Here is a 12505-nt window from a genome sequence, read left to right on the forward strand (position 1 = left end):
GGTCGGGCCCACCATAGGCCGCTGGCCAATTTTATACTCTTATCAATGTGAATGTTAACATGTCAATGTGATTATCACATTGTCAACAGGCCGGGCCGGGCCCGCCCCGGGTTGCCCACGGGCCGTGGGCGGGTTTCGGGCAGCCACGAGACGTGAGCTAATTTTACACTCCTATCAATGTGAATGTTAACATATCAATGTGAATATTTACATTGTCAACGGGCCGGGCCGAGCTCGCCCCGGGCCGAGGGCGGCTTTGGCCGCCCATGGGCCGCGGGCCAATTTTGTACTCTTATCAATGTGAATGCTAACATGTCAATGTGAATATTCACATTGTCAACGGGTCGGACCGAGCCCGCCCCGGCCCGCCCATGGGCCGCGTGCGGGTTTCGCGCCGCCACGGGATGCGGGCCAATTATACACTCCTATTAATGTGAATGTTAACATGTCAATGCGAATATTCACATTGTCAACGGGCCGGGCCCACCTCGGCCTGACTCGAATTTTTCCGGGCACCCACGAGAATCGACATGGGCCGGGCCCCTACACATTGACGATATGAACATTCACATTGACGGTGTGAACATTCACATTAGAGATATTTTGGTAATTATGTCACCCATAGGACTTATTGAAACACAAGAAAATAATGTGAACTAAATGGAATATAAGTAGATGAAAATGGTATTTTGGTCTTCTTATCTCAAATAGGACCTAATGGAATAGTCAAAAAGAATATGGGTTGGATGGAATAAAGCTCTTAGAAAGTGGATTTATCAAAAAAAGCTCAATTTTGGAAAGGTAGATTTAATATATTATTTGAAAATTAGATTTACGGTTATATCTTATTTATATTATGTTTCATTTTCTTTTTTTCTTTTATGCTAAAAAGGTAAGGTACGCAATCTATGAGAATTAAATTTTGGATAAATTTTTGTATGAGAATCTTTTTTATTTGGAAAACATTTCAAAAAGAGTACAAAAATGACTTGAAGTATGAGAGTTTTCAAATATTCCAAAAGAATGTGAGACTATTCAAACATTTTAAAAGGAGTACAAAAACTCTTTAGTAAACTTTGGATAAATTTATAATTTCAAACTGTAACATTTCTATGTAATACTCAAACGTAACAATACACTAAAAAAAAAAAAAAAAAAAATCCTTAATGTATTTTGTCCAAACATAACACACTCTAATATAACACTCCAAAAAAACTCTTTAGTTGTAACATTCTAATGTAACACATACAAAAACTCTTTAATATATTTTTTCCAAACGTAACACTCAATATAACATTCCAAAAAAACTTCTTAATGTAACATTCTAATGTAACACACACAAAAAATTCCTTAGTGTAACACACTAATGTAATATACAGAAAAAAAAACTATTTAGTGTACTTTTTCCAAACGTAACACTCCAATATAACACTCTAAAAAAACTCCTTAGTGTAACGCCTTAATGTAACATACAAAAAAATTCTTTAATATATTTTTCTCAAGTGTAATATTGCAATTTAACACTCCAAAAAAAATAATGGGATTCTTCAAACCATTCCAACAAGATGAGAGATTCTTCAAACCATTCCAAAATGAGTACAAAGTTTTTTCACTAAATTTGGACAAATATATACTCCAATGTATGTGTTACATTGGAGTATGTTACATTGGAGTGTGTTACATTGGAATGTTACATTTGAAATTACATTAATTGGAGTGTTATGTTTGAAAAAAGTATACTTAAGAGTTTTTTTTTTTTTTTGGTGTTACGTTGTTACATTTTTGGAAAAAGTTTTTTAATGTGTTACATTAAAATGCTATGTTATTAGAATGTTATATTAAAGTGTTACGTTTTTGTTTGTAATGTGAATTATGTTCCAAAAGGAGGAAAAATTCAAAACTTCTATAGTGCAGATTGCACAAATATGTAATCTTACATTTGGAAAAACTCACTTTTATTCCCAAAAAATTAAACCCAAACATATAAGCGACTACCCCTTTATGTAATATCCACTTTAATAGGACCTTTGGGTTCATAAGAAAAAAGGGAGGACTAAATAGTTTATAAGATCACATTTTGAAATTTATTAGTGTTTTACCCTCAATTATAACTCATTATTTTTTTTAATTATGATTGAAAAAAATTTAGTTATAACATTTATAATAATCAACACTACAACTATTATAACTTGTATATGATACATATCAATATATATAACTAGTGGTCATTCGTGCAATGCACTTGGTATATATGATTTAAAATGAATAATTTAAAAATAGGATTGCAAAATATATAATGTGTTATGATTTTGGATTTAATATCATCTGCACTGATTGTCTATTATTATTTATTTTCGATGAGATTTTGATAACCAAAAACATAAAAAGTAATTCAATTAAACAAACAAATAAATAAAAAATGACTTGTATAATTAGGTGACGTTTGGTAGCACTTACGTTTTCAGTTTTCAGTTTATATTTACAAAAATTTAAAAAACTCAAATAAAAACTTGTTTGGTAAATTTTTGATTTATAAATCAGTGATATCAGTTTATAAATTTGGCCAAAAAATGTAAATTCAAAAAATGTGTTTTTGTTTTGAGTTTTGAGTTTTTTTTTTTTTTACCACCCAACACTAGCCACCACCCGCGACCATTTTCCACCACCGTCTTCCGCCACCGCCACTGCCACCGCCATCGCCACCCACCTGCCACCACCACTCATCACCCACCTGCCACTACCACCCACCTGCCACCCATTCGCCACCACCACCACCCACCCACCACCACCACCATCACCACCCACCATCCACCCACTCGCCACCACCATCCACCACCCATCACCCACCCGTCACCGCCACCGCCGCCACCATCACCACCACCACCACCACCACCCACCCCCCACCACTACTACCACCACCACCACCACCATCATCACCCGCCACCACCACCCGCCACCATCACCCACCCACCCACCACCACCACCCGCCACCTACCCGCCACCACCTACCACTACCCGCCATCCACCACCCACCTGCCACCACCATCCATCCATCCACTCGTCACCGCTTTCCACCACCGTCTTTCGCCGCCATCACCCGCCACTTGCCACTACTTTCCACCACCGTCTTGTGCCACCATCACCCACCACCTGCTACCATTTTCCATTACTGTCTTCTACCACCACCAACCGCCATCATTTTCCACCACCGTCTTCCGCCACCACCACTCGTCACCACCCACCACCCACTTACCATTTCTCACTCTTTTTTATATTTTTAAATTTTTTAAAAACATTTTGTCTAAACCAAACGCGTTTGTAGTTTATGTTTTTCTAAAAATAAACAAAAACCAGTTTATAAAATTTTTGTAAATATAAACTGAAAACGTAAACGTTACCAAACATGCCCTTAAGAACTATGTTTTCCTATGATAGAAGTAATATTCTATTGCCAACCCACAAATAAAAAACTCAATTATTTAAGTTTCTTATTAAAAAAAAAATTGATATCAAATATAAAAGAACAAAATTAAATATTAATAAAAATATATAAATCACAAAATTATGTGAACCCATCACCAAAATATCCTTGAAAGATAAAATTTTAAGCAAAAAAATATAGTGGACACTCAATGACCAATTTAAATTACTCTGAAATTCTCAAATAGGAAAGAGTTTTTTAGTTTTGTGGAAAATTCATTATGAGAATGATACACACAAATAATTTTCTTACACAAATTTTTTTTTCTCGCAATTTTGGTACAAAACATTCAACATTGCTGCAATAAAAAGAAATTCAAAAACTCTCTAGCCGTCAAGTTTGATATTATATTTATGATGTCAGCTGCAAAAAAATTAAAATTTAGACAAAAAATACAAATGTGTGGAGTATTTTAGCCATACCTATAATAATATAAAATTATATATATAGAAAAAGAGAGACAATGCAAATGTGTGAAACATTTAAGCCATACCTATAATAATATAATATTATATAGAGAGAGAAAGAGAGAGGGGGAAAGAGAAAGAGTGACATAATAGTTTTGTATGTGTTTGTTTATAATCAATGGAAATATGATTGTTTATATAAGAGGAGAGAGATGTGAAATTAGATAAATAAATATAGATTATCTTTATTATATATTCAAATTTAAATTATTTTTATTTTGAATTTTGTTGATAGATATAGATTATCTTTATATAAAATTTTCATTCAAATATTTTTGAATTTTGTGATAGTTTTTTTTTTTTTTTTTTTATAATAAGTTTGTATTCAGATAACTATTATTCTAAGAGCATATATTATTAAATTATTAAAGAAAATAATTTTTATTTTAAATGGAAGTGATGAAAGATGAGCAAATTTGAAACTCAAGTGTCACATAATTTTTTAATATTTTAAATATTATAACAAATGAAGAATAGAAATTTAAAAATTTAAGTGCATACCCACTACATTTACTTGTATAGATAACATGACGGTTTACGTTTTAGCTTTTAGTTTTTAGGTTTTTTTTGGTAAATTACTTTTGGGATTCTCAAACCATTCACAGCTTAATAATTTGCTAACGACCCAATTTCTCATGACAACGACAATTGGCTATTACCAGTTGGAGTACAGGCCCATAATTGAAAGAGTAATACTATAAATCTACTTTTATTTATTGTGAATTTATTTATAATTATCATTTTGTAATTTAGATATATTCTACAAAAAGATCTCATATCATATAAATTTAATTATAATTACTTAAGATAAATTCAAAATAGATAAAGATGAGCCCCTAAAATTATTATAATTGAATACGTGAAGTCTATAAGATTATGCAACCATCAAGCATACCTCTCTGGTTACTCCACTCAACCTCACCAACTTAACTTGTACTACCAGAAATTACGACGGAAAAAATTATAGCCTACACCATTCAAAAAATATGTATCATATATATTTTATAATTAAAAAATAATAATTTGTATAATTTTATATTTTTTCAGATATAACTAAAAAAAATCATAATCAAACACCATATGAGGTATAACCAAATCTTTCATAAGTTATAACTAAAATATTGTCATAATTAAAGAAAAAAATTATAATAATTAAAGAATAAAATGATATAATTAGGAGTGTATATAATATACCCTATCAAAGGATGTATTATGTATAGTAAAATTTTCCAATTACAACATTATTTCTTTTGATATTAGTCACATCATCAATAAAATAAAAAAGAGAGCATGAGATAAATGAAATTAAAATGAATCCCTATCATAAGTGTCGGTGGTTTGGGTGATTTTGATGGCGACCAATGTGGAAAAATGAGTTATATGAAATGGATTGAGCGATATAACAATATGATTATTGTTATTTTATACGTTTATCTATTTGTTAAGATAAGTAACGATTGAAAAAGAGTTAAGGACAAACTGAATACCTAAAAAAATAAAAATAATGTGGAAAGCTATGAAATACTTTTAGGTAGGACGAAATACTTTTAGGTAGGACCTTAACTCACATAAATTTATGTTTGGGAAGGTATTACTAATTTTTTCAACTTAAAAAGGAAAAAATAATGATAATTAATGAAAATTATCCTAATTCATTTCTTTATATGTGTGGGAGTCAATTACATAGATTTCCTAATCGACAAAAAAAACACATTCAAACCTATCACTGATGGGCCAAATCATATTGGGCCCATTGGGTGTAAGCAATTCTATGCCGAGTGGATCCAAATAGGTTGAAACATATATTGAGTATGGGATGGGTGTTTGGTGTGGATTATAAGGGGTGATTATAGCTTCTTTTAATTTGAAAATCCGTGCCAAATTATTGGTGCAGCTTCTATTTACAGCTTTTAGGCAGAAATAACTTAAATAAGCTGAGAAAAGTTGATTATTTAGAAACTGAGAAAGGGGTGCTTTTGATTTTTGCCTTGTGATTATCAGCATTTAACTTAGAATAAGTTGCACCAAACAACACCGTTGATAACCTATTAGCATTGGCATTGAGTAGTGAAATAAGGTCGGCATGATAGTTCACTTTTAAGAGGGCCCAAGCTGTCCTTTTCCGGAGATGTAGTAGGAGAAGGAGTTCTAACATGGCAAATGAGATAATAAGCTACATGAGAAAATATCTGAGGAATGATCTCTATAAAAGGAAGGTAATGGCAAGTAAGAAGGTATGTTTTAACCAACCAAACCTCCTAAAATATAAACACTCATTATGCTCTTATTCAAAGACTGACTTGCTCGTCGGAGTACTAATTTCAGCACCCCCGACCGGGAGCTAGGATTTTTCAAGGGTTTGTTTGGAATGAAGGAGTATTGCAAAACTAACCCTCACAATATGTTAACTAATTTGATTTAATTTAAAGGGGGAATTATAATATAGTGGGACAGAGAAACAAAATTATAAAAATATGTGAAATGTGAGTGATTCTGTCATGGGTGCAAGTGAAAAACTGTAGGGATCCTCCATATTTGTAAAAAAAATTTAAAAAAAAAAAAAATTCCTATCCCATTTGGATGTAATTTTCCCTAATTTAAAAGATCAAATATTCAATGTAAAGTTATACAATGTTTATCTTTATACCAATAACATTATTGTACATGATTTTTATTTATTTATGGATAAAAATGATACATGATTTTTAAACTAATAAAAATGAATTGGGGAGTTTCAGTGATAATGTTTTGTAATTTATATGTTATTTTAGTAAATACATTTTTTTTTTTTCAAAATTTGGTTTAAAATTTGAAGCGGAGAGCTTAAAAAGAAAAAAAAAATAATGGTAATTAATGACAATTTCCTAATTCATATCTTTATATGATAACTAAATTAAATTAAATTTAGATGGTCAAATCATATCATATATAATGAAAGTTGTGCTTTTCATTAGAAATGTTCTAAAATTGTGCCATGTGTATGTTGAAAAATTTGAATTTAAATTTACTCCAATCATTGTGTCTCTTAAGATCAAAGAGTGTGTCTTTTTGAAAGATCACAACCTTTTTGAAGAGTCACATAGAAGTCTTTATATTCCATGTCCCTCACTTCATTTTGGATGGTGAATTGCCATTCTTCTTCACTTTGCATTTATTCTTCATATTTCCTGAGTCTAATTTTCCTATAAAGAGAGTTCATGCACAGCAAAGTTTGCTAGGCTTGCAATAGTAGTGCTGCTAGTGCAAGACATTGATCATTGTATCCTGGGAGATAGACGTCCATTGAATCCTAAGTACCGGTGGGAGAACGAATCTGTCTTAAGATTGTTAGAAAAATAGTACCAAACTATCGGGAAAATATAATTTAAAAAATATGCAAACGATTTTTGGACAAAACCAAAACTGAAACAAATCGATATAATAACATGATAAACTATAATAGATAAAACCTGATCGAGTCAAATGCGCACTTGGTCAAATAACATTTCTTTAGCCATGATTAATTTCTTTTTCTTTTTTTTGTATACTGCAACCCTTAATTCCAATCTCAACATGGAATATAAATATCGCTGTATAAATACATTTACATCTTATTTGTCTTATCCAGTATTGGTGACTGCGTCGACAATTACCAAAGTGTCTTTCACCCATGAAATATTTTAACTTATAATATTTCATTACGGAGTTATCAGTCACCACACCAATTTTAGTCTTTATTCCAAAGAATAATTAAAAATTCAAACTTGGGGTTGTGTTCTCTCATAAAGGTGCCTTAAGTACTTTTGATTATCTATATATATAATTGCAATGCAGGAAAAGAACTCCAAATTTCTTCTTGTTTTCTTTTGTTATTATTTTGTTAGCAGCAACTCTTTTGAGTGGGGGCTATAATTGCTAAACTTCCTCTTAGTTGGACTAATTATAGAAAGAAACTTATGCATACAACAAAGGATTTCACTATAAAAAAGATTCAAAAACATTTATGAATTGAAGAGGAAACTCGAATTCGTAATAGGAAATTTGTTTCACAATCTAGTTAGAAATTCTAGAGTAAACTTTGTTGATGGAAATGATAAGCTTCAAAAGAATGCTGGAGGCAGCAAGAGGAAGTACAATGAGTATTATTATAATAGCAATCTGATGAAGATGATTGATGATGAGAAAAAGAAGGGAACGCCGTTGAGGCCGAATTGGTATGATGCATGGGGTTTGGGAGATAATTCAAAAAATGCTGCTTAATGGGTTGAATCTAGATGGTGTCATAGAGGAAGGCTTTGAGTTACGGGTAGAGGTGCTTTCATAGGGATTTCAATTGAATGATATCTCTTATAGTGGACTGCTTAGCAGTTTGTGTAAGATGGGGCGGGTTGGTAAAACACTCAAGTACATGAGGCTATTCAACTATACAACAAAATGTGCTTAAAGAGAATCTTCCGAAATGCTCTTGCACATAGTGCCATCTTATTGGGCCTTTCTGAGAAAGGGACATTATTAAAGAAAGCTAGCTGAGGCTAGAACATGGTTGGATGGATTGGTGCCAAGTGCTGTAACATACACCACATTTATGATGTCAATTAATATCAATTTGGTTTGTGGTAGACTTGGTTAATCATGAATCTTAAGAATTGATATGAATTTAGGTATATCAAAATATGGGTTTACAAATTTCAATTTTTGGTTAACCATACAGAAATTTCATCTCTGTTTATGGGTTTAACTTTGTCAAAATGTTTCTGTGCATGTGTGTGTGTATATATATATATGTAATTTGTTATATCTATCATGTGTATGAGAGGAATCAGGGCCTGGTGGGTTGCAAGTGTGGGCATGACTGCATGTTTCCTTCATTAATTCATCCAAATTACTAACTGTAAAGAAACAGTTTCGGAGTTCATCAATGTTTAGACTTGAAAACATCTCTTGGTTTGAATAATCAATTTTAGTGATTTCTTGTTGCTTTGTTTGATCGTTGCAATCGCAGAGCAACAGAATAGAAAAAGAATGGAACTTGAATACTTTCTGGCTTTTTTTAAAAAAAAAAAAAAAAAAAAACTGATGTTTTATTCAGAAATTACAAGTTGATGAGGAACTGTTGTTTTTAATGTATGGATATGATGAAGAGATGTCATTTATATCTCAAGTTCCTATTATGATGAAGAGATGTCATTTATAGACATTTTGATTTTATAATTGTTAAAATTTCAATTATGTATTTTTTATACGTGAGTATCTCAAGTTCCTTTTAAGGAAAGACACAAATATTTGACCAATATTTTGTGGAAGTTTTCCAAAATGTGTTTTTAAAATCTAGATATGATTTTAATTACTAAAATCTGGTATGATTTTTGGCTTGTAAATTCTTGAACATTGAGAAAATATAGAGTATATATTATATACTTGGGAAACTTTTTTGACTATAATTTGATGTCATTTACATGTGCATTTTAATTTGTAGTAATTCTAATTAATTTGCAATGAGCCTTTTGGTGTCATATGTTGCCATGAAATCTTTTCTGAGAAAAGAAAATTAGCTGTTAGCAATGGTTCAGATATGAGGTCTAAGCCTCTGGCACTGAGTTTCCCTGTTACACTCTTCCCCCACATAAAAGATTCTCCAATCATGGTTGGATATTTGATAATTTAGATTCAATGCACAGGATAGGAAATACATATATACTGTCCTATTATAAAATCATGGCATCCAAACATTCTATTCCTGGTATACGTTTCAACAAATACCCTGCACATGAATTTCATTTGTTGCTAGTAGATTCTGATAATGTGTAGGAAAGAATCTTTTATGTTGATTATTAGTTTGTTAATAATCAAGTTGAAAGTTATTTTATTTTTTAAAAGTAACTTTGAGTTTGTGCCATAAATTGTCTTCAATCATTATTTTACTTGTATAGTAGAATTTGTTTAACCATGAACCATAATATTAATGTGGGCGTTTATCTTTTGAATGAGAAAAGATAATTCAATTTTCTTTGTCCCAAATATTCATCAAAAATGAATTATTAGTTGTGGCAGTGACACTTGTCTGGGAATGAATCATGTTGTTTGTGCTAATTTCTGTATTATCACAAATGTGGGGGAAGAGAGATTCCATGTCTACATATGTTGTAGAGTTGACAATCAATTTATGATGTCACTAATATCAATTTGGTATGCGGTGTATTATAAATGGATGTCAATTAGTTATCAAAGTATTGATAAAAATGTGAACTTATGTGTTTTGACATAAGAGAAATTCTAATTATTCTTTGGAATAAAGACTAAAATTGGTGTGGTGACTGATAACTCCGTAATGAAATATTATAAGTTAAAATATTTCATGGGTGAAAGACACTTTGGTAATTGTCGACGCAGTCACCAATACTGGATAAGACAAATAAGATGTAAATGTATTTATACAGCGATATTTATATTCCATGTTGAGATTGGAATTAAGGGTTGCAGTATACAAAAAAAAAAAAGAAAGAAATTAATCATGGCTAAAGAAATGTTATTTGACCAAGTGCTGTGGCCACAACCCGTTTTAGTCATTTCTTCTTTGTATTGCAAAAGCAAGTTATGAAGTCTAATTGTTTTTAGACAAATTAGTATTGTGATTATATTCACAAAACAGTTTACATCTTGTTATTTAGTTTAAGCATGATATATTCTGATTTATCTCAGAATTGTGGGGGTGTATTAATATTTGTATAATTATACATCAACAAGAGGAATTAAGTTTCCTTAGAATGCTTAAAATGTGGGGGTGCTTGGAGGATTGTACCAAAGTAACGGTTCCGATAATAGGTCCACAAAGAATCTCAATTCTTTATATAGGACAAAGTTGGAGTAGAAGCAACAATGGTTTCATTAACTCCTAAGGAACAATTCTATGTTTATTGCTTAAATGGGAGTGACATAGAGTAACGGTAAGTCTCGATGTAATCAAAGACTTAACACCGTATGACATTTGCTTTTAGCTGTGAATATTGTTTAAGGATAATATAATGGATTCACTAACTACTCAATGATATCTAACTAAGAAGGTTAAACGGAAAAATAGCGGCCGCTAAACAAAAAGTTTGACCAGAGAGCAAATGAGGGAAAGTTTATCGAGGGGAATGTGATTAAAGCCTATTACATCAGAGTCATCATAATGGTAACCCTACTTAGATGACTGGAGATCCCAAGAACTAAGTTCAAAGGGACAACTAAGTTATGTGTGGCTCGCCAGAAATCACCAAAGGAGTCTAACTCCTATTCATTCCTATGATAAGAGTGATATCTGCAACATGTGTTGTATGCAGGGAACTTAGGGTAAGCTATGCTTTTAATGATTACTTATATCTTGGAAATCCTAGAAGGGTATCTTTCAAGAGGAGTATTTAAGAGACTCGAAATAAGGATCACCTATATGAGTGTGAAGGGGCCACTTCTATGAGAATTGATAAGGCTAAATTCTCTAAAGCACTCAAGAAACACCAGGACTTGCCCAAGGCCAAAACGGGCACAACCGTGAGAACTAAGCTGTGTTTGAAGATATTCTGTGTGAATTCTATTGTCTTGACTTACCCAAACGGCTGAACAGTTCAAGGCATCACGTCTACTGATTAGCTAGTAAGTCCGATAGGCTTTCACTAGGGAAGGTTCAAAGCCAAAAGCTACCTATCATGATGCAGGATGTTTCCATAAAGTACTCTCTCTTTGTCTGCATGTTGTTGCATGTCCTTTCCGTAAATTTCATTCATGTGGGAGATTGTTGGAAAATTTGAATTTAAATTTACTCCAATCATTGTGTCTCTTAAGATCAAAGAGTGTGTCCTTTTGAAAGATCACAACCTTTTTGAAGAGTCACATAGAAGTCTTTATATTCCATGTCCCTCACTTCATTTTGGATGGTGAATTGCCATTCTTCTTCACTTTGCATTTATTCTTCATATTTCCTGAGTCTAATTTTCCTATAAAGAGAGTTCATGCACAGCAAAGTTTGCTAGGCTTGCAATAGTAGTGCTGCTAGTGCAAGACATTGATCGTTGTATCCTGGGAGATAGACGTCCATTGAATCCTAAGCACCGGTGGGAGAACGAATCTGTCTTAAGGAGAGAGTGTCACACACTCGACTCGATCAGGTTTTATCTATTATAGTTTATCACGTTATTATATCGATTTGTTTCAGTTTTGGTTTTGTCCAAAAATCGTTTGCATATTTTTTAATTATATTTTCCCGATAGTTTGGTACTATTTTTCTAACAGTGTATGTGTAAAAATGTGTCATGTGTCAATTATTAAATGTTTTAAAGAACACTAAATGAATAAAACGGTGGTGTTTTACGCATTAATTAGTATATCAACATATATTATGATATTGTTATCTTAAAATTATGACCTCACCTATTATATAAATTACAAAGATCTAAAATTTTTAAAATTATATTATATTATCTATTAATACACTAATTGATATATTAATTAATACATATAGTATTATTATCAATAAAAATAATGATAAACATTAGAAGGCTAACCATTCTCAAAACTTAATAAATAACAATTAAGCATTAGA

The sequence above is a fragment of the Camellia sinensis genome, chromosome 1 (genome assembly GCF_055761805.1).
Source record: "Camellia sinensis isolate YWXY chromosome 1, ASM5576180v1, whole genome shotgun sequence".
Lineage (NCBI taxonomy): Eukaryota > Viridiplantae > Streptophyta > Magnoliopsida > Ericales > Theaceae > Camellia > Camellia sinensis.